This window comes from Plecotus auritus, assembly GCF_963455305.1.
Source record: "Plecotus auritus genome assembly, chromosome: 13".
NCBI classification, from domain to species: Eukaryota; Metazoa; Chordata; class Mammalia; order Chiroptera; family Vespertilionidae; genus Plecotus; species Plecotus auritus.
In genome coordinates, this window is record NC_137779.1 from 3,742,613 (window position 1) to 3,765,677 (window position 23,065).

General features: G+C 44.9%; 1 pseudogene across 1 annotated transcript; it reads right to left on the bottom strand.

The window, feature by feature from the left end:
* Positions 1–2,249: 2,249 nt before the first annotated feature.
* LOC308238191 (protein SET-like) lies at positions 2,250–3,132 on the bottom strand (annotated as a pseudogene). The gene has a single exon. The product of its transcript is annotated as a protein SET-like (transcript).
* Positions 3,133–23,065: the final 19,933 nt, after the last annotated feature.

Below are 23,065 nucleotides of genomic sequence, written 5' to 3' on the forward strand. Positions count from 1 at the left end.
TGCAAAAAAACAAAAAAACAACAACAAACGTAAAACCAAATTAAAGCTAAAATAAATACTTTTACATTTAGCTCCATGCAGATCACCTGCATTCCCACAATGGTACTTAAGAGTTGCTAATGTACATATTTTTTTTTCACATTTAGTTTATTGTAACAAAGCAACTTGTACACTTTTAACATTTAAAACTGAGCATCATCTTTCCTTTCCAATGAAACAAAGAAGAAAATTTAAAAATAAACAGGAATGAAATTACAATAGAGAAATGTCAATCCTATCTAATAAAAGAGTAATATGCAAATTAACCATCACTCAGCTACACCCACCAGCCACGCCCACCAGCCACGCCCACCAGCCAATCAGGAGCGAATATGCAAATAAACCCAACCAAGATGGCTACGGCCACAGAGAGCAGGAGGGAGGCATGGGTTTCCCCGGCAATGGAGGAAGCCAAGCTTTCTGCCTGCCCTTGCCGGCCTAGGCCTCCACTCAATGCTACAAAGTTTCAATGATAGAAGATACATAAACCCAAACAGAAATGGCGGCAGCCATGGAGCTGGAAAGAGCAAGAGGCTAGGGTTGCCCCTGGCAATGGAGGAAGCCAAGATTTCCGTACACCCTGGCCGGCCCAGGCCTCCGCTTAAGGCTACAAAGTTTCAATTATAGAAGATACATAAAACCAAACAGAAATGGCTGCAGCCAAGGAGCAAGCAGAAGGCTTGGCTCCGCTCCAGGCTACAAAGTTTCAATTGTAGAAGATAAATAAACCCCAGATACCAGGGCCTCCGCTTGGGTCGCCAGGGGGCATGGCCAGCCTGCAAACCACCACAGGCCCCTCACCCAGGCTGCCCCACGCCCCAAGGGAACCCCCACCATGATCCGGGACACCCTTCAGGGCAAATCAGCTGGCCCTCTATCCTATCTAATAAAAGATTAATATGAAGATTGACCATCACTCCAACACACAAGATGGCTGCCCCCATGTGGTCAAAGATACTGCCCCCATGTGGACAGAAGATGGCCGCCACAAGATGGCCAGCAGGGGAGAGCAGTTTGGGGGGACCAGGCCTGCAGGGAGGGCAGTTAGGGGTGACCAGGCCTGCAGGGAAGGGAAGTTGGGGGGGACCCAGGCCTGCAGGGGAGAGCAGTTGAGGGGACCAGGCCTGCAGGGGAGGGCAGTTAGGGGTGACCAGGCCTGCAGGGGAGGGCAGTTTGGGGCAAACAGGCTGGCAAGGGAGCAGTTAGGCATCAATCAGGCTGGCAGGGGAGTGGTTAGGGGGTGATCAGGCTGGCCAGCAGAAGCGGTTAGGGGCAATCAGGAAGGCAGGCAGGCAAGTAGTTGGGAGCCAGCGGTCCTGGATTGTGAGAGGGATGTCCGACTGCCCGTTTAGGTCCGATCCCACCGGGATTGGGCCTAAACGGGCAGTCAGACATCCGTCGAGGGGTCCCAGATTGGAGAGGGTGCAGGCTGGGCTGAGGGACACACACCCCTGTGCACGAATTTCATGCACCGGGCCTCTAGTTCTGAATAAGATCCTACAGGGCCTGCTGATTCTCCCATCGAGTGGCAGGGCTCACTCAGTCATCATTAGGAGAGAATTTTATTTGAAAAGTATCATCTTAGACTGCAAGGATGTCCGTTAAACATCACAGTTAAACATGCCAAAGGAGGGGCCATGTTGTCAAAATGTCCACTTAACCCACCAAACGTCTCAAACCCACCCTTTGCTGACCTTCTATAATGCACCCCCCCTTTTTTAAGTTTTGTTTTTTTCCTAAACAAGAGAAAGTAGACGGATACATGTTGGTAAACGCTAACTGTCCATGTTCACATAGAGACACAGTGTAACCTCTGAGCCCAATATACAGAGAAAGGAGGTAAAGCGAGAATTCTACGCCCTACCAGGGGCCTCGCGACCTCCAGCTCCCAGCAGAGCTAAGGGAGCACAGGTGTTTCTGTTTCCCACAGAGCACGGTGGTGTTGGTTCCATTCAGTTTTTCTTGAGACAGGAAGGGATAAAAATGAATTTGGAACAGAAAGGGGCAAAGATTCTTTTCCCACTGTATTCTGCTCAAGGAACACCACCCCCGCCAAAGGAAGCTGAGAACCATGGTGTAAAGGAGAGAAGAGAGACCTCAAAAACAGGGCAGCTGAGCACAAGAGGGAAAAAAAGAAAAAGAAAAAAAGACTGCAACTTGCTCCCAGGGACTGGAGAAAACTAAAAAAGCTTGGAATCCATCAGTGTTCATTAGTCATGTTCTCCTTCATCTTCCTCCCCCCTCATCATCATCTTCATCTTCTTCCCCTTCATCCTCATCCCCTTCTTCATCAATATCTTCCAACCCTTCCTCTTCATCATCATCATCATCTTCTTCTTCCCCTTCCCCTTCTTCATCATCCATGTCAGGAACCAAGTAGTACTGCAATGGATGTAGCCAAATGTCATCTTTGATGACTTCTCCCAACTCATCTGCACCTGCGTCAGAATGGCCACTAAACCAGGTCAAGAAGCTCTCTGGTTCCTCATGGTCTCTTCCTGCGGGCCTTATTCTGTGTTTGACTTGAACGTTTCATCAAACCTTCCCAGATTTCCATTTGATTTCAGTGGACTTTGAGATGGATCACCACCCTCATTCAGATGAAACTCTTTGAGAGAATTTTATTTCCGAAGTATTTTCATCAAAATAAAAATCTATTCTCTAACCTGATTTAATATCTTCAAATTCTGTCCCTTCAACTCTTGTCAAACAATGCCACGCCTCTTCATCCTCTTCCCCAAGCAGTGCAGACACTGTGGATGGTGGACAAATGTTGTTACCCCAAACGTTGGATTTTGGCGGTCAATTCTGACCTCTTCAAAAAAAATGGTTGGCGGAGTTTGTTATGTTTCTGTTCTACTTTCAAAATCTCCTCACTGGCTTGTTCATGAAGTCTGTCTATTTCGTTTTGTGCTTCACCAACATGTTCAATCGCTTCTTGCTGTTCTTTTCCCCGCTTTGGCATGTCCTGAGGGGTCGGCTTCTTCTCTGGCCTGGGGGCTGGAGGCAGTTTTGGTTTCTTCGTTGAGGTGGGAGCGAGGACTGGCGCTTGGGGGCCAGGCTGTGAGGAATGTCCGAGGAGCTGCTGTACATGTTTTTACTTTAATGTTTGGAATAGGAATGCATTAACTAAAGCATGTCAGTGTCCATGGGTTATGCATATATGCATACAAATTCATTGGTTGATCTCTTCCCACCCACCCTCCCCTGTCTTCCCTCTGAGGTTCAAGTTTGTTCATGCTTCTATGACTCTGGGTCTATTTTTGATCATCAGTTTATTTGGTTCATTAGATTCTACATATGAGTGAGATCATGTGATATTTATCTTTCTCTGACTGGCTTATTTCACTTAGCATGATACTCTACAGGTCCTTCTATGCTGTTGCAGATGGTAAGAGTTCTTTCTTTTTTATTGCTGGGTAGTATTCCATTGAGTAGATGTACCATAGTTTTTTTTATCCAATCATCTGCTGATGGGCACTTAGGCTGTTTCCAAGTCTTAGCCATTGTAAATTGTGCTGCTATGAACATAGGGGTGCATATAATCTTTCTGATGAGTGTTTCAGGTTTTCACTATTATCTTCTTATTGAAGTTTTTATTTTAACCGTGCAATATTAAAAGCAAACAGACATATCTATGAAGGTGCTGGTTTGGGCATGTGCTCAGCATTTTTGGAACTTTATGTTCTAGGACCACTAGAGGGAGCCACATGGGATAGTGGGGAGCTAGGAAGGGAGTAGAGAGATATGATTAAAAATACAGTTGGCTCTGTTGCATTTTTTAAAATTAATCTTTATTGTTGAAACTAGAGGTCTGGTGCATGAAATTCATACACGGGGCGTGGGGGGGGGGGCTCCCCTCAGCCCAGCCTGAACCCTCTCCAATACGGGATCCCTCTCACAATCTGGGACCACTGCTTCCTAACTGCTCACCTGCCTGCCTGCCTGATTGCCCCCAACTGCCCCTCCTGTCGGCCTGGTCACCCCTTACTGCCCACCCTGCTGGCCTGGTCACCCCCAACTGTCCCCACTGCCAGCCTGGTCACCCCAAATTGTCCCCCCTGCCAGCCTGGTCACCCTTAACTGCTCCCTCTCCTGCTGGCCTGGTTGCCCCTTACTGCCCCCCCTGCCAGCCTGGTTGCCCCCAACTGACCCCCCTGCCAGCCTGGTTGCCCCACACAGCCTGCTGCTCAGTCGTTTGGTCGTCCCTCACTGACTCCCCTGCCGGCCTGGTCACCCCACGCAGCCAATTTGGTCGTCCGTTCGGTTGCAATGGTCGCTTAGGCTTTTATTATTATAGATTATTACAGAAGTCCCTCTTTTTTCCCCCATAGCTCCCCTCCACCTGGTTCCCACCCTGCTCCAGGCCCTTGCCACCCTATTGTCTGTGCCCATAGGTAATACATATATGCATATAAAATCTTTTTTAATCTCTTCTCGCCCCCCTCCCCACAGTCCCTTCCCTCTGAGAATAGTCAGTCTGTTTCATTTCCATGCCTCTGATTCTATTCCATTCACCAGTTTATCCTGTTCATCAGATTTATTATTCATTTGATTTTTAGATTCAATTGTTGACAGATATGTATTTGTTGCCACTTTGTTGTTCATATTTTTTATCTTTACTATTTTCTTCTTTTTCCTCTTCTTAAAGAATTCCTTCAGCATTTCATATAATACTGGTTTGGTGGTGATGAACTCCTTTAGCTTTTTCTTATCTGTGAAGCTCTTTATCTGACCTTCAATTCTGAATGATAGCTTTGCTGGGCAGAGTAATCTTGGTAGTAGGTTCTTGCTATTCATCACTTTGAATATTTCTTGCCACTCCCTTCTCGCCTGCATAGTTTCTGCTGAGAAATCAGATGACAGTCTTATGGGCACTTTCTTGTAGGTAACCAACTGCTTTTCTTTTGCTGCTTTTAATATTCTCTCTTTGTCTGTTGCTCTTGGCATTTTAATGATGATATGTGTATGTTTGGTCCTCTTTGGGTTCGTCTTGTTTGGGGTTCTCTTGCTTCCTGGACTTGTAGGTCTATTTCTTTCACCTGTCAGGGGAAGCTTTCTGTCTTTATTTCCTCAAATAGGTTTTCAATATCTTGCTCTCTCTTATCTTCAGGCATGCTCATAATTCAGATGTTGGTACACTTGAAGTTGTCCCAAAGGCTCCTTAGACTATCTTCATATTTTTGGATTCTTTTTTCTTTTTGCTCTTCTAGTTGGGTGTTTTTTGCTTCCTCATATTTCAAATCATTGGTTTGATTCTTGGGATCCTGTAGTCCAGTGGTCGGCAAACCGCGGCTCGTGAGCCACATGTGGCTCTTTGGCCCCTTGAGTGTGGCCCATCCACAAAATACCACGGCCTGGGCAAGTCTATTTTGAAGAAGTGGTGTTAGAAGAAGTTTAAGTTTAAAAAATTTGGCTCTCAAAAGAAATTTCAATCGTTGTACTGTTAATATTTGGCTCTGTTGACTAATGAGTTTGCCGACCACTGCTCTAGTCTATTATTGAATCCCTGTATATTATTCTTTATGTCAGTCAGTGTATGCTTAATTTCTGACTGGTCTTTTCCATTTTTTTGGCATTCTCACTAAGATCCTTGAAAGTCTCACTAAGTCCCTTGGAGGTTTCTAGAAGATTCTTGAGTAACCTTATAACTCTGGTTTTGAATTCTATATCCATTAGTTTGCTTTCTTCCATTTGTGACATGTTTCTTTGTCTCTGCATTTTGGTTGTTTCCCTGTGTTTGTTTCTATGTATTGGGTAGAGCCGCTAAGTCTCCTTGAGTTGATAGAGTGGCTTTGTGTACCAGGTGTCCTAGAGGGCCCAGTGGCTCAGCCTCCCCAATCACCTGGGGTGGACACTCTTGGTGCACCCCTTTGTGGGCTGTGTGCACAGTCTTGTTGTAGTTGAGCCTTGATTGCTGTTGGTGTCATTGGGAGGAATTGACCTCCAGGCATGTTGGCTATGGGGACCATCTGGGATTACAGTGGGAGGACTGCTGTGCTGGAGACTCCCTTATGGGCCAGGACTTGCTTCAGTGGGGCGTTGGTGCTCACTGAGTCTGCCCCTTGAGTTTGTCACTAATGGATGTGTAGAATTGTAATCTGGTATGGTCTCACACTGACCACTGGGTACAGTGGCTCTTGGGTCTCCAGGGAGGTGCAAAGTCAGCCAGTGCTTGGGGCCACCCAGCAGGAGCTACAGAGAGATCTGCAGATTCCTCCTCTTTGTATGGGGTTTGAAAATGCCCAGATGAGGCCCAGCTGTGAAGCAAGGCAGGCTAGTGCTGGTGCTGGGCCTTGGGCCTTTTATTGATAGGGTTGGGGATCCCTGACCCAGCTGCAGTTTGTTTGACAGGTTTTAAGCCTAAGAAAGGACAGGCCTTTTATATGCGAAACCCGCTGCACACAGCTTGGGTGGGGTTGTAAATTGGGTGGGGTGGGGTCTCAGGGAATCACCAGGGCAGAGCAAACAGAAATGGCTGCCAGTCAGCCCTGCAACTGGAGAGGTCCCTGCACGGGAACAATGACCACTGCGAGCACCTCTGTCTGGAAGAAAGCCGCCCCCAAGTTCCCGCCCCAATGCCAGACAGTCCAGTTTCTCCCCGTATGTGTCTGGGTCCCCCAGAGCCTCGCCCAGCACTGGAGCTGAGAGGAAGCTTGTAAATTCAGTTTGTGGTGCCGGCCTTTTCAGAGGAGCAGCTGGGTCTCCAGCAGCCTGTGTGTCACACAGCCCCAATCTGCACTGGCTTTTACGGTTCATAGTTCTTACTGCCCGTAGGGACTTCTTTTCCAGCTCCGGGAGCCTGGGCTGGGGCTGGTGTGGGCTGGGACCCCTGGCTCCCCCGGGCGGGTGGCCTCCACAGAGGCGACCTCCCTCCCGATTAAAAAAGCGGCCACGTGGGCGCTGGACCAGCCTGCTCTGCCGCCTCCGCACCTCCCACCAGTCTCAGCGCGCTCGCTTCTTTACCTCTCTGGTTGTAGGACTTCCACTCAGCCAGCTTTCCAGCGGTTCTGGTGGTGTTCTGTGTTTTAGTTGTAATTTTGATGTGGTTGTGGGGCAGCGAGTTCAGGCATTTGCTTACACTGCCATCTTGGTTCTCCTGGCTCTGTTGCGTTTTTAAAGGGCTGTTGAGACCTGGTTAGGGGAAATGCCATTTGTTCAAAGCCTCTCCGTGTTTCACACTCACTGGCTGTGTGCTGCTCCAGCCAGCTCCTGCTCTGGGGGGCTGGGAGGGAGCAGAGTTGGTGATCTAAGCATCCTGTGATGTGGGCGTTATAACAGGACAACTCAGAATAGTCTAAATGCCAGAATCGCCATCCAAGGTGCAGGGAGGCCAACCCAGCTGTCTCTTCATTGATCCGGAGCTCTGAGGTGCACCAATTGTTTCCCAATGCCCGCTGCTGTGCTTGCTGCCTCAGAGTGCCCCCGGGTGTGTTATTAAACATTCGCTTCCGCCTGGCTGGTTTGGCTCAGTGGATAGAGGCTCGGCCTGCGGACTGAAGGGTCCCGGGTTAGATTCTGGTCAAGGGCACATGGCGTCCCCACGCAGCCTGGTGCTGGGCCTGGAAAAGGCTTAGCATTCTCTCTGCCTTCAAAAGGTCCAAGCACGAAGCTGTCGGCTGGCCCCGTCTGGAGGTTTCCGCAGGACCCCGAACGGGCATTGATTTACGGAGAAACGTGTGGTGGTGATATTGGCCAGAGCACCAGCCACTTCTCCCCGTCTGCCTGGTACCCACAGTCGTGAGCCTTTCCCGTGAGCAGTGGCCCCGGGGGGAGGTGGCAGGTAGGAGGAGGCTCTGGCATTGCTCGGGTGGCAAGGAGCGAGTCTGAAGAGAGTGCTGGACGCAAGGCTGGACCATCCGCAGGCAGGGCGCTGCATGAGGTGGCCCTGTCCACGAAGATGTACAGACTCAGGCCATGGGGTGAGGTGGGGGGCCGGGACTCAGGCCCCCTCCTCCAGGGAACTGGTGGTCTTGCAGCCCAGTTTACTGCAGGAGCTCTGCTTTTCCTGGGAACTAGGCCCCCGCACCCACAGATGTGGCGTGTCAGGAGCTCCGATGGGGCCTGTGTCCTGACTAGACAGGAGCTCTGACTCTGTGGGTACATGGTTAGGGGTGGCCCCCCTCTCCTGGACCTCACTTGTCCCTTACGTAAGGGAGACACATTTCCCTACTTGTGTGTAGATGCACGAGGGTTTAATGTCTGAGCTCCAACCAGAATGCCCAGGAGGCAGGCCTTGCTGTCTCAGGGTGTAGTTGTGCAAATACGTCCTTTTTAAAAGTCAAACGCAGCTTCTCAGAGTCTTACTAATGCTTAGCACACAGTTGGCTCTCGATCAGTGAGTGGCGACAAAAAGTCAACTGTCAGCCTGGAAGACAGGGGCATCTACTGCAGGGACCCCATCTCCTGGACGGGGCTGCGCTGATGCGCCTGCACTGCCCGGGCCCTGAATCCGCCTCCCACCAGGTCCCGCTGTGAGGGAGGAAAGGGCGAAGGACTGGTGTGTGATCGTCCTCATGGGTTTCAGAGAGAACAAGAGAGCACTGTTCCAAACCCCGGTTCTCTAAGGATAAACCCGCGGGGAAACCAAGGCGACGCTGAAGCTCCTGACTCTCTCCCAGGACTAGATACAGGGAGAGGCCCGAGGAATGACCGGCGGGAAAGTTTTAACTAATGCAAGGCTTTGTCTTTCTGAGCCGAGGATGCGAGATCTGAAAGGAAAGAGTGGTGAAGGAGAAAGAAGGTCCAGGCAGCCCTGAGGGAGGGCGCAGTGCCTGGGAGGTAATGACTGCCTGGGGAATGGGTCCTGCCGGGAGGGGAGGGGAGATAAAGGAAGACTTCGATAGCAGCTAATTCATCTTTGCAAAGAACCAACTTTTGATTTTTCTATTGATTTTCTGTTTTCAATTAGTTAATTTCTGTGCTCAGAATCAACATTCATAATACATATATTTGACAAAGTATTAGTGTCAATATATAAAGAATTCTTATAAAGAATACAAAGGAAAATAACACAATTTTTAAAAAATGGCCTGAAGACTTCAAAGAAGAAACATAAAACAGCCAAAAAAGCAGGAGAAAAGGTTTTAATTTCATTAGTCTTAAAAAATACAATTTAAGCCATAATGACAGATCCAATAAAAACTGACAATACCATGTTTTCCTGAGAATGTGGAAGAAATTGAAATTCTCATCACTGGTAATGGGAATTTAAAATGGTACAAAAACGGGGAGAAAAAATGGCGGCGGAATAGACAGACGTGTTCCGAGCCTTGTCCCGGAGCAGAAAGAAAGAACAGCTGAGGGTCGCACTAGGAGTGTTTGTTGGCAAGTTGGGGGACAGCTGAACTCCAGAAGAAGGTGGGGGACTGCTAGATGGGGTTACCCTGACCTGGCAGCTCCCACTGCGGCTGGGTCCCCTCCCGGAGCTGCGGGCTTGGACGCGGAGTCGCCGCCATCTGGAACCGGAAAGTGGAGCTTATCGGAAGCCTGAGAATCCACAACTGCGGCACCCACGGAACAGCTGCGAGCCCCAGAACAACGCTCCCCAATTGGCGCAAACACACGGGTTCAGAGGAGCTCTACACTCCACCACGGAAAGGTCAGATTTCGCCTGGGATAAGGTGAGGTCTCTGGTCCCGGCAGGAGAGAGGAACGCGCGTTTTGCGGGAGCTGGAGGACCAGGGAAGTCTGTGCCTAGAAAAATCCGTGGCTGTTGGGGCTGGCGTGATCTGTGAATGTGGAAGGGGGTCCTCAGAGCTGCTAACAGAAGGGCTCTCTAAAAAGCAACCCATTTTGATCTGAAGTGCAGGGACACCCTAAGAATTTCAGGGGTGTGCTAGACTTACGCGCAGCCCCGGTGTGCGCACACTTGGGCTTTTTCCTCTTGAAATTCTTGCTTCTGATTACTAAGCCCAATACATAGGATCACCCAGTTGGGGACACCCTGGGAGACTGCAGGGGAAAGTTGTTTTTCTGGAACCTGGGGATTGGAGCAGGGAGTGACCATCGGAGAGCCAGCTCTGAGGCAGCCCACTCCCACAAACCGGTAGTGAGTGCCACAGGGAAAGAAGGCTCTAACACTCCCTAGAGAGGCCATAGATAGACCCGGAAGTCAATCCAGAAACACTGCCACCCAGGGGCTGAATCACAAATTGACTCTTGTGTAATCAAAAATAAGGGAATAGGAATTAAGACACACCGCCTGCTTAAAATCAGGACTGGCTTACAACACTGAAGAGCAGTGGAACACAGGGAACTGCAATACTGTCCAGACTGAGAAACAGGCGTGCCAAACAGAACAACAGAGGAAGTGAATGACCTTCACTACTCCACATTTATTTTTATTTTTTATTTTTTTATTTTCATTTTTTGCATCTTTTACTCAAGAAACTAATTTTTTTTCTTTTTTTCTCACTTGATTTTACCTTTTTAATTATTACATTTTTATTTTTAATCTGTATTATTACTACTGCTATTTTATCTTTTTTTTTTTTAAGTGTCATTTTATTTTCTCTTCATTTTGTTTTGGGATTAATGTTCTACATTCTATTTTTATCTTTCCTTTAGCATCATTTTACTCTATCTCAACTCTACCTCTATGCCATCACTCTCTTCCTCACTTTTCCCTTTTCGGTGTCCTGTTTATCTTACCCCTTTCCTGCTTTAGATTTTCCCTATTCTTTCTGTTTACCCCCTGTTAAAATTTCACCCTACTTATATATCTAATCTCCAATCCCCTGCTCCAAGTCCATACACACCTCTCTCTTCGCTGTCTTAACTATCCAAAAAATTGTTTTTCTCTCTGTCCTTTTGTTGTTGTTCGCTTGAATGTAGATTATATCGAATTTTTATGCTTTTTTGTGAGATTGTTTTGCTTATTCTTCTTTTGTTTATTTTTTTGTTTGTTTAGTGCTTCTGTTTTCCCTTGCCTCACTCAATATTAGTTGGTGTTGTAGTTTGTATTAATCCCCAGGTACTTGTTGCTGGCATTGGCTGGGATAAGTGATTGTTCTATTGGAGCTTTATCCCCAATATATATAGTCTGGTTCCCTTTCTCTCTTAGTCTCTTTCTTGTCTCTCTTACTTTTTTTTCTTCTTTTTTTCCCTTTTCCCAATTTCATTTTGACACTCCTCTTTTTTTCTTCTTCTTTCTTTCTTTTTCCTCTTCTTCTTTTTCTCCTATCCCCTAATTTGCCTTTCTCTGGTGGTCACCTTTATTGGAGGTTATTAATATCGTGAATACATTTCTGTTCAGTGCCTTGTGTGTTGTACCCGGTAGTGCTGTATTTTGTGCCTTTAAATCAACGCAGGAGAGAGAGAACTACATAACCAGACACCCAGAGAAGAGAGACCGTGGGGAGACAAAGACACAGCCCGCATATGAAAGAAAAGCAGGCATCACCAGAAAAGGAAGTAAACGAAATGGAAGCAAGCAACCTTCCAGAAAAAGAATTCAGAGAAATGGTCATAAGGTGGCTGAAAAGAATGGAAGACAAATTCGACAATATGAGCAAGAACCAAGAGGAAATGAAGAAGAACCAAGAAGAAATGAAAAATGACATCGCTGCTGTAAAGAACTCAATAGAAAGCATCAAGAGTAGACTAGAAGAAGAAGAGGACCACATCAGTGAGCTAGAAGACAAGATGGGAAAAAATACCCAAGTAGAGCAACTTCTAGAAAAAAAAATTAAAAGGCAGGAGGAGAGCCTAAGGGAACTTTGGGACAACACGAAACAAAACAACATACGCATAATAGGGGTTCCAGAAGGAAAGGAAGCTGAGCAAGGAATAGAAAACCTCTTTGAAGAAATAATGACAGAAAATTTCCCTGATATAGAGAAGAAAAAACCCACACAAATCCAAGAAGCTCACAGAGTCTCAAGCAAAATGAACCCCAAAAGACCGACGCCAAGGCACATTATAATTAAATTGGCAAACACCAACGACAAAGTAAGAATCTTAAAAGCGGCAAGAGAGAGACAGAAAGTTACATACAAAGGAACCCCCATCAGACTAGCAACTGATTTCTCAACAGAAACTCATCAGGCCAGAAAGGAATGGAATGAAATATACAAAGTCATGCAAAGGAAGGGTCTGAATCCAAGAATACTGTACCCAGCAAGGCTATCAATCAAAATTGAAGGTGAAATCAGGAGCTTCACAGACAAAAAAGGACTAAGGGAATTTATTACCACCAAACCAGCAATGCAAGAAATGCTAAAGGGTCTGCTGTAAAAAAAAAAAAAAAAAAAAAAAAAAAAAAAAAAAAAGAAATAGGAAGCGAAGAAGGAACACAGGTGTAAAGAATAGGAATGGCGACAAATAAGTACCTATCAATAATAACTTTAAATGTAAACGGATTAAATGCCCCAATCAAAAGACATAGGGTAATGGATTGGATAAGAAAACATGACCCATATATCTGCTGTCTACAAGAAACCCACCTCAGAAAAAAAGACACACATAGACTGAGGGTGAAGGGATGGAAAAAGGTCTTCCAGGCAAATGGAACTGAAAAAAAAGCTGGGGTAGCAATACTTACATCTGACAAATTAGATCTCAAACTGAAGGACATAACAAGAGATAAGGAAGGCCACTTTATAATACTAAAGGGAGCAATCCAACAAGAAGAAATATCTCTGGTAAACATATATGCACCCAATACAGGAGCACCCAAATACATAAAAAAAACTCCTAGAGGATATCAAGGGAGAGATTGACAGCAATACAATCATAGTAGGAGACTTTAATACCCCACTGTCACCATTGGACAAATCCTCTAAACGAAAAATCAGCAAAGAAACATCAATCCTAAATGACTCACTAGACCAGATGGAATTAATTGACATCTTCAGAACATTTCACCCCAAAGCCACAGAATATACATTCTTCTCAAGTGCACATGGGTCATTTTCAAAGATAGACCATATATTGGGTCACAGGCAAAGTCTCCTCAAATTCAAGAAGATAGAAATCATATCAAGCATCTTCTCAGACCACAGTGGCATAAAACTGGAAATCAACTACAATAAAAACAACCCAAAGAAATCAAACACATGGAGGCTAAACAGCATGCTATTAAACCATGACTGGGTTACCAGAGAGATCAAAGAAGAAATAAAAAACATCATGGCAACAAATGACAATGAAAACACTACAATCCAAAATCTATGGGACACAGCGAAAGCAGTCTTGAGAGGGAAGTTCATAGCTCTACAAGCCTACTGCAAAAAACAAGAAACAATGGTAATAAATTACCTAACTCAACAACTCAAAGAGTTAGAAAAAGAGCAACAAGAAAAGCCCAGTGTACGCAGAAGGAAGGAAATAATAAAGATCAAAGCAGAGATAAACGACATAGAGTACAAAGAAACAATACAAAAGATCAACAAAACCAAGAGCTGGTTCTTTGAAAGGATAAACAAGATTGATGAACCTCTAGCCAGGCTCACCAAGAAGCAAAGAGAGAGGACCCAAATAAACAAAATCAGAAATGAAAGCAGTGAAATAACAACAGATCCCGCCGAAATACAAAGGATTGTTAAAAATACTACGAACAACTCTATTCCAACAAACTGGACAACCTGGAGGAAATGGACATATTCCTAGAAAAATATAATCTTCCAAAACTCAATCAAGAAGAATCTAAACAGCTCAATATGCCAGTAACTATAGGAGAAATTGAAGCAGTCATCAAAGAGCTTCCGGCAAACAAAAGCCCGGGGCCAGACGGCTTCACAGGAGAGTTTTACCAAACATTCAAGGAAGAACTAAAACCTATCCTCCTCAGACTATTCCAGAAAATTCAAGAGGAAGGAACACTTCCAAGCTCCTTCTATGAAGCCAGCATCACCCTAATACCAAAACCAGATAAAGACAACACAATGAAGGAGAATTACAGGCCAATATCCCTCATGAATGTAGATGCCAAAATCCTCAACAAAATTCTAGCAAATCGGATCCAGCAGTACATCAGAAAGATCATACACCATGACCAAGTAGGGTTTATCCCAGGAATGCAAGGATGGTACAATATCCGAAAATCAATAAATGTGATACATCACATAAACAAATTGAAAGATTAAAATCACATAGTCATATCAATTGATGCAGAGAAAGCATTTGACAAAATCCAACACCCTTTCTTGATAAAAACTCTCAACAAGGTGGGAATAGAAGGATCATACCTCAACATAATAAAAGCTATATATGATAAACCCACAGCTAACATCATACTCAATGGGCAAAAACTAAAACCATTTCCCCTAAGAACAGGAACAAGACAAGGATGCCCACTCTCACCACTCCTGTTTGACATAGTACTGGAAGTATTAGCCATTGCAATTAGATAAGAAGAAGAAATAAAAGGCATCCAAACTGGAAAAGAAGTAAAGCTGTCCTTATTTGCAGATGACATGATATTGTACATAAAAAACCCAAAAGACTCCATCAAAAAACTAACAGACTTAATAAATGAATTCGGCAATGTAGCAGGATACAAAATTAACGCCAAGAAATCTATGGCATTTCTATACACCAATAGTGAACTTACAGAAAGAGAGACTAAAAAAGCATTCCCATTTACCATCGCACCAAAAAAATTAAGATACCTAGGAATAAACTTAACTAAGGAGGTAAAAGACCTATACACGGAAAACTACAGGACACTGAAAAAAGAGATAGAGGAAGATGTAAACAGATGGAAGAACATACCATGTTCATGGATTGGTAGAATCAACATTATCAAAATGTCCATACTACCCAAAGCAATCTATAGATTCAATGCACTCCCCATTAAAATACCAACAGCATATTTCACAGACCTAGAAAGAACTCTCCAAAAATCATCTGGAATAAAAAAAGACCCCGAATAGCCACAGCAATCCTGAGAAAGAAGAATAAAGTAGGAGGGATCGCAATACCAGATTTCAAGCTGTATTACCAAGCCACTGTTCTCAAAACAGCCTGGTACTGGCACAAGAACAGACATATAGATCAATGGAATAGAATAGAGAATCCAGATATCGACCCAAACCAATATGCGCAATTAATATTTGACAAAGGAGGCATGAGCATACAATGGAGTCAAGACAGTCTCTTCAATAAATGGTGTTGGGAAAATTGGACAGATACATGCAAAAAAAGGAAACTAGATCACCAACTTACACCATACACAAAAATAAACTCAAAATGGATACAGGACTTAAATATAAGACGGGAAACCATAAAAATACTAGAGGAATCCACAGGCAGCAAAATCTCAGACATATGCCAAAAGAACTTTTTCAGTGATACTGCCCCTAGGGCAATGGAAGCCAAAGAGAAAATAAACAAATGGGACTACATCAAAATAAAAAGCTTTTGCACAGCAAAAGAAACCATCAACAAAACAACAAGAAACCCCACTGTATGGGAGAACATATTTGCAAATGCTATCACTGATAAAGGTTTAATTTCCAACATCTACAGGCAGCTTATACCACTTAATAAAAGGAAGATAAAGGATCCAATAAAAAAATGGGCAATGGACCTAAATAGAATCTTTTTGAAAGAAGATGGAAGGAAGGCCAAGAGACACATGAAAACATGCTCAAAGTCACTAATTATCCGAGAGATGCAAAGCAAAACGACAATGCGATACCATCTCACACCTCTCAGAATGGCTATCATCAACAAATCAACAAACGACAAGTGTTGGCAAGGATGCGGAGAAAAAGGAACCCTCATGCACTGCTGGTGGGAATGCAGACTGGTGCAGCCACTGTGGAGAACAGTATGAGTTTCCTCAAAAAACTGAAAATGGAACTCCCATTTGACCCAGTAATCCCACTCCTAGGAATATATCCTAAGAAACCAGAAACACCAATCAGAAAGGATATATGCACCCCTATGTTCATAGCAGCACAATTTACAATAGCTAAGATTTGGAAACAGCCTAGGTGCCCATCAGCAGATGACTGGATCAGAAAACTATGGTACATCTACACAATGGAATACTATGCTGCCATAAAAAAGAAGGAATTACTACCATTTGTAGGCACCTGGATGGAATTAGAGAACATTATGCTAAGTGAAATAAGCCAGTCAATGAAAGAAAAATACCACATGATCCCACTCATTTGGGGATAATGAAAAACATTATAAACTGATGAACAAAAAAATAGTTACAGAGGCAGTAAAGCATCAAACAGACTGTCAAATTACAGCGGTAAGCTTAGGGAGAGGTGGTGGAAATAAGAGATCAACTGAAGGACTTGTATGCATGCATGTAAGAGTAACCAACGGATGCAAAACATTGGGGGGTGAGGGCATGTATGGGAGTGGGGTGGGGGGGGGCAATGGTAAGATATGTACACATATAATACCTTAATAAAAATTTGAAAAAAAATAAATAAAAAATAAAAAATAAAATGGTACAAAAACTTTGAAAAAGTTTTATAGTTTCTTATAAAATTAAACATGTGTCTACCCAGGACCTAGCAGTTCTAATAGGTATTTACAAAAGAGAAATGAAAATATATATCCATACAAAGGCTTGTACATGTTTGTAGCAGCTTTATTCATAATAACCACACTAAAAATAACTCAAATATCCATCAACAAATACACAGATAAACAAATTGTGATATATTGCAATGGAAAACTATTTGCACTAAAGAGGAACACACTATAGATATCTGTAACATCACAAGTGAATCTCAAAACCTGGTAAGTGAAAGAAACTAAACCCAAGAGCACATTCATGTGAAATTCTAGGTTAGGCAAAACTAGTCTCCACTGACAAAAGAAGGTCAGCGGTTCTGAGGACCTGGGAGAGATTGCAAAGGGAGATACGGACTTGTTCTGGTGAAGAAAATGTCTTATAACTTGAGTGGGTGGTGGTTACATGGTGTCCACATGTGTAAAAGCTCACTGGCCTGGACAGTTAAGATGCATACATGTACTTTATGTGAATCATACCCCCCATTAAGTCGATTAAAAGAAAAAACCCAGGTGAAGGGGCAGAGCAGGCACTGCCAGTTGCTGCCTCCTGGTTTGGGAGCACAGGTCAGGGGCCCAGCTTTCATCGACTAAAATCATAACCTCAAACTAGAGGAAGGCATAACAAAATGACATGAGAAGTAAACAAAAGTCTATACTATGAATACTTTAATGTTGAGTGACTAAGTTTTGATATCATTATGCTATTTTGTGTGTAAGTATATTTAAGTATGAGTATGTGAGGGATGAGTTGTCAAGGAAGCTAAGAAAAATTACACACAAGTCTGCCCATGCAGGGATGAACCAAATAGTTAACTCCCTTATCAAATGTTTACGAGCCCTGGCCAGGTAGCTCATTAGGTGGGAGCATTGTCCCAATCTGCCAAGGTTGTGAGTTTGATCCCTGGTCAGGGCACATACAAGAATCAACCAATAAATGTATAACATAATGGAACAGCAAACCGATGTTTCTCTCTGCCTCTCTCTCTCTTTCTCTCTCTCTCTCTTCTTCCTCTCTCAAAAATCAATAAATTAAAAATATTAAAAATGTTTAAGAAAATGGAATTGACCACATATGTAAGTGACATTACCTGGTTAGGAGAATTTGGTCAGTCAAGGTTGCAGGCCATACCCTCCAGCTTCCTGGCTGCCACACTGGGCGCAGGGCCAGCTGCCCTGCTCGCCTGTCCTCTCCATTGTTGATCCAACCTCCGCCTCCTCTAACCTGCTGGGCTCCTTCCAGCGTGTTCTTCATTTCAAATATGACACTGTTCACTTCCGACTGGTCCTTTACATGGCTTCTATGTCTTTTTTAGTAAATGTCTTTTTAACTTCCCGCTGAGACTGTTCCCCCAAGTGCCTTGCGCGTCCTTATAATATTGCTTTAAACTCTGCACCTGGTGTTCTGTTGCTTCCATTTCTTTCATTCTTTTCCTGGGGCTTCTCTCGCCCTTTCACTTGAAGAATATTTCTTTGTCTCCCCATTTTGTTACCTTTCTGTGCTTGTCTCTGTGTGTTGGACAGATCTGCTGACCCCCAAGCTTGTTACGAGGGTTTCTGATGCAGGTGCCTTGCGGGTCTCAGGGGTGCAATCTTCTAAACCCTTGAGCCAGGTGCTCCAGAAGTAATTCCCATGTGGGTCATGTGCCCGATTGCTGTTGGTCGCTTCGTGGGATGTTGTTGGAGACCAGGTGTAAGCTGACACGGTCCTTGCACCTGAAGGGACTAGCAAGGCTGTCCCCTACCCACACAGTTTCCCAGGCTTGTTTGGATGGTGGTTATCAGTAGAATGAGAGCAACCTTTCATAGCTTACCAAGAAGTCTGTAACTATTTACTGAGATTTGCTCTACTGAGAATTTGTCCTTCTGCTCTGTCTCTCCCTTAGAGATTAAGAGGAACAAAGAATACATTCCTCTTGACAGACCTCCTATTCAGTGTTCTGTGCACAAAAGGCATTACGCAGTTAATAAACGTGCTGCAGTCTCTCGATGACCTGTAGTCCTCCCGATCCCACTTTCCTGTCTTTCTTTCTTTTCTCAATTCCCACCTCCCTACCTCAGCCCGGTTCAACCTGTCAGGCTGGCCCTGGCAATTGGCGCCCGAACAGGGACCTGAGGACTTGGGAAGCAGACGGTGAGGAACTCCTCTGGATAAAGAGTGCACTAGTTAAGATAAGTGAGGAGCAATTTTCTGATAGTCGGGAGTAAAGCATGGGACAGTTAGAATCTAGGGAAAATGCCCGTTATGGGCAAATGTTAAAGTCTGCTCAACAGTAAAGGAACTAAGGTTAATGACAAGCAAGTAGAACATTTTTTAAAATTCATTCAGAAGGTCTGCCCTTGGTTTCTTGAGGAAGGGACCGTTAACTTAGAAACATGGCAGAAAGTTGGAGAACAAATGCGCAATCATTATAAAGCCATTGGGCCAAGTAAGACCCCGATTGATGCATTTTCCTTATGGAATTTGATACGGGATTGTTTAGATCCCAGGTGTGACCATCATCAGCCATCTCTTAAATGAGGAAAAAAGGAGAAGGATTCTTCCTCCCAGAATTCTTTACCAGCTAATGATAAGGAGGAGCAGTGTGATGGCATTTAAAAGGGGTCTAAAAAAGACAGATATTAAAAAGGAATAATGTAAATTTTGAAGATAAATTAAATCCTCAAGATGAGGAGGATCTTGAGGAAGCTTCTGCCCTTTATCATGATGACGATACAGGTGTTGTTCAGGCAAAAGAGGAGGAAGAATATTTTTCTGCTGGAACTGAAGAGGGTAGTGATATGGAGGATGTGCTAGAACACTTTTTAGAAGCATTAGAGCTTCTTGGCAAGGAAAAGAGAAGCCGCGGGGGCAGTTCCCACCGCTCTCCGCTGCCTGGTGCAGCCCCAGTTCCACTTTCCCCTCTCCGGATGGCTTTGCAGGAGGCACAGAAGTGTGGTGAGGAACTGGGCATTCACGCCTTCCCCGTTATGGAACGGTGAACCCTAACACGGGACAGCGTGAGCGTACTTATGACCCGCTTCCTTTTAAAACCCTGAAGGAGTTAAAAACAGCCTGTGCTCAGTATGGGCCCACTTCCCCTTATACTTTAACCATCTTGGAAACTATAGCCTCGGAGGCTCTCCCACCCAGTGATTGGAGAGCTATTGCCAAGGCTTGTTTATCAGGAGGGGATTATCTCTTGTGGAAATCAGAATATGATGAAAAGGCTAAGGGACAAGCTGCTCGTAATCGAGCTGCCAAATTAATATTTCTTATGAAATGCTGGTAGGAGAAGGAGCCTACGCTGATACCTATAATCAAATTCAATCCCCCCAGGAAGCTGATGGGCAAATTAATGGACCTGGGACTAGAGCCTGGAAGAAGTTACCCACCTCTGGTCAGAAAACAGAGGAGCTCTCAGAGATTATTCAAGGGCCAGATGAAAAGTACCAGGATTTTGTCTCTCGGCTGCTACAGGCTGTTGGCCGGGTAGTGGTGGATGGAGAGGCCGGCATGTTCCTAGTCCAACAGTTGGCGTATGAAAATGCCAGCACTGCCTGTCGAGCTGCACTGCGGCCCTATCAAAGGAAAGGGACTCTCTCAGGTTATGTCCGCATTTGCGCAGTCATTGGCCCCTCATATATGAAGGAGTCGCCATTGTGGCCGCATTAAAGGGAACCACCATTGAAGGAATTCTTCAGCAACAGTTTAGCACGGGGAAAAGTCACACACACAAGTGTTCCACTTGTGGAGGAACAGGACACGTGGCAAAGCAGTGTCCCTCTAGTAAAGGGGTTAATAAAGGAAATGGCAGAGGTCCCAAACAACCTGGACTATGCCCTAAATGGAAAAGAGGAAAACATTGGGCAAATGAGTGTAGATCCAAGGCAGAGGTCCAGGGAAATTCCTTGCCTCAGCAGCAGTCGGGAAACTCCCGAAAGGGGCCAGCCCAGCCCTGGCAAATAATAGGGGCATGGTCTGTTTACCCTCCTGTCCCGTGCCATCTCAAGGCCAGCTGGCTCACAGCACCCATCCTGCCCCAGGGGGCAAAACGGATACAAGAGTTATTCCGAGCAACCCCCGGAAGTGCCGGATTGGACCTTGGATCCATAGGGCGATATGTGTTAACTCCAGAACTGGGACCACAGGCCGTCCCCACAGGGGTGTATGGACCTACTCCTAGAGGGATGTTTGGCCTTCTACTACCGTGTTTCCCCGAAAATAAAACATCCTCCGAAAATAAGACCTACTCACAGGTTTCCTTCTGAGTGAAATATAAGGCATCCCCCGAAAATAAGGCCCCAGGCTCTGTCTCAGAATGAAAATTAAGTTACCGTAAACTGGTCGCTAGGGCCGCCCCGACTGGCGTCTAGCAACCAGTGACGTTACACGGAGTCCTGACGTCACTGCTGTGTGGAGGTGGAGCGGAGGTCGGCGTGAGCGGTGAGCGCGGGGCGGGAGAGAGGAGGAGACTTTCGCAGATGCGTGTAGAAGAACAGGAAGATTAGAGCGGATGGGATGTGGCGAAGGTGGTGAGTGCTGGTCTGTCTCTGGTGACACTACCTGATGCTCGCGGCCGCCTTCATGATGACTGAAGGTTCTCAGTCAGTGGCAGACCCTGCTCCAGCCCAGATCCAGGCCCCAGCAAGCCCAGTGACAGTCCCCAGGCAGGCCCCAGGGAGTAAATGTCTGATAAAGGGGTAGGGGGGATGTCTGGTGAAGGTGTTCAGTGGCACAGGGGTTGGGGGAGGGGGATCACTTAAAATGACACAGGAGGATCAGAGGGGACAATCAAAATGACACAGGAGGATCAGAGGGGACAATCAAAATGACACAGGAGGATCAGAGGGGACAATCAAAATATCACAGGAGGATCAGAGGGGACAATCAAAATGACACAGGAGGATCAAAAGGGGTTACTAAAATGGTAATCCCCCCTCTGATTCACCTGTGCCATTTTGATTCCCTCCTCTGACCCCCCTGTGTCATTTGGAGTGATCCCCCTCCCCCCACCTTGATACCCCAATTCCTTTTTTTTTTACCCCTAGAAATGAGCGCAAAAAGAAAAAGCTACTCCGTGGAGTACAAGAAAGGAATCGTGGAAGACTCTTGGGGCCAAAATCTTACTGCTTTCTGCAAAGAGAAAATGTTGAGTATCCGATTGGTCCAAAAATGGAGAGCAGAGTATGGTAACCTCATTGAACAAGTGGACAAGGGAAATGCTAAAAAGCGCAAGTGTGGATCAGGTCGGCAACCATTATTTTCCGAGCTGGAAGACCTGATCTGTGAATGGGTTGTTGACAGGAGAGCAAAGGCTTTGGTTGTGAATAGGGCTCAGATTCAAGAATTTGCCCTTGCAATGGCACCACAGTTTGACATAGCCCCCGAAGACTTCAAAGCATCACAACACTGGCTGGATAATTTCCTTCAGCGAAGTGAACTGTCTTTAAGAAGATCTACAACATTGTTTAGGTTGGAAGATACTCAAGTTATTAAGTGAGCACTCGCATTCAAGTCCTTTATTGATGATGCTGACTTCTCTAAATACAATCTTTCCAACATGATTGCTATGGATGAAACTGCAGTGTTTATGGGCCAATCATCTCAAACAACAATTGAACAGTGGGGTGCCTCCTTAGCGTACATTCCCTCCACTGCTTACGAAAGTGCACGTGTTTCCTGTATTTTGGCAATTCGTCTGGATGGCACTAAAATCCCACCTTTAATCATTTCTAAGGGCAAGAAGGAAAAGATTGAACGTGTTTTGGGAGTTTTTATTCTTGAAACTGAAAAAGCCTGGGCCACATAAGCGGTTATAAGGAAGTGGGTCAATTTAATGCTGCCGCTTGTTATGCAAGGGAGCCAAAGAGGTCTGCTAGTCTGGGATGCAGCCAGCACTCACTGCGCTAAAGACATGAAGATATTTCTTCACGAAAGAAAAATAGATCAGATAATGATTCCCGCAGGAATGACGGCCTATCTCCAGACTCTTGATATTGCAATAAACAAGCCATTCAAAGACAATTTGCGCGTGGAAATTAATGACTACATTGAAAATAGAATGGAGAGAAATCAGTGTGGAAACTTTGTGAAACCTAAACTGCAAGAAGTTGTGACTTGGGTGAAGAATTCATGGGAGAAAATCACTGACAGTTGCATTGCAAATGCACTGCGAACAGGCTACCTTGACAAGAAGTACTCATTTAAAGACAGTGCTATTGCTAAACATGAGAGATTTGGTCCACTGATTCTGAAAGAAATGGAGTCACAAGAAATTCACCAGGAAATTCAGGAATTGGATTGTTATGATGATGTTCCAGAAGATGATGACATGATTGTCATTGAATACATGAGTAAATTCTTGATACTGTAGGATTCACAGTTTGTCTGGTTTGTGTTGACAACTACCGTACTACCGTACCGTATACAGGTAATAAATTTCCTTTATTTTCATTTAACAATAAATGTGTACCGTATTCTTCTTCATGGAAAAATAAGACATCCCCTGAAAATAAGACCTAGCGTGTCTTTGGGGGCAAAAATTAATATAAGACACTGTCT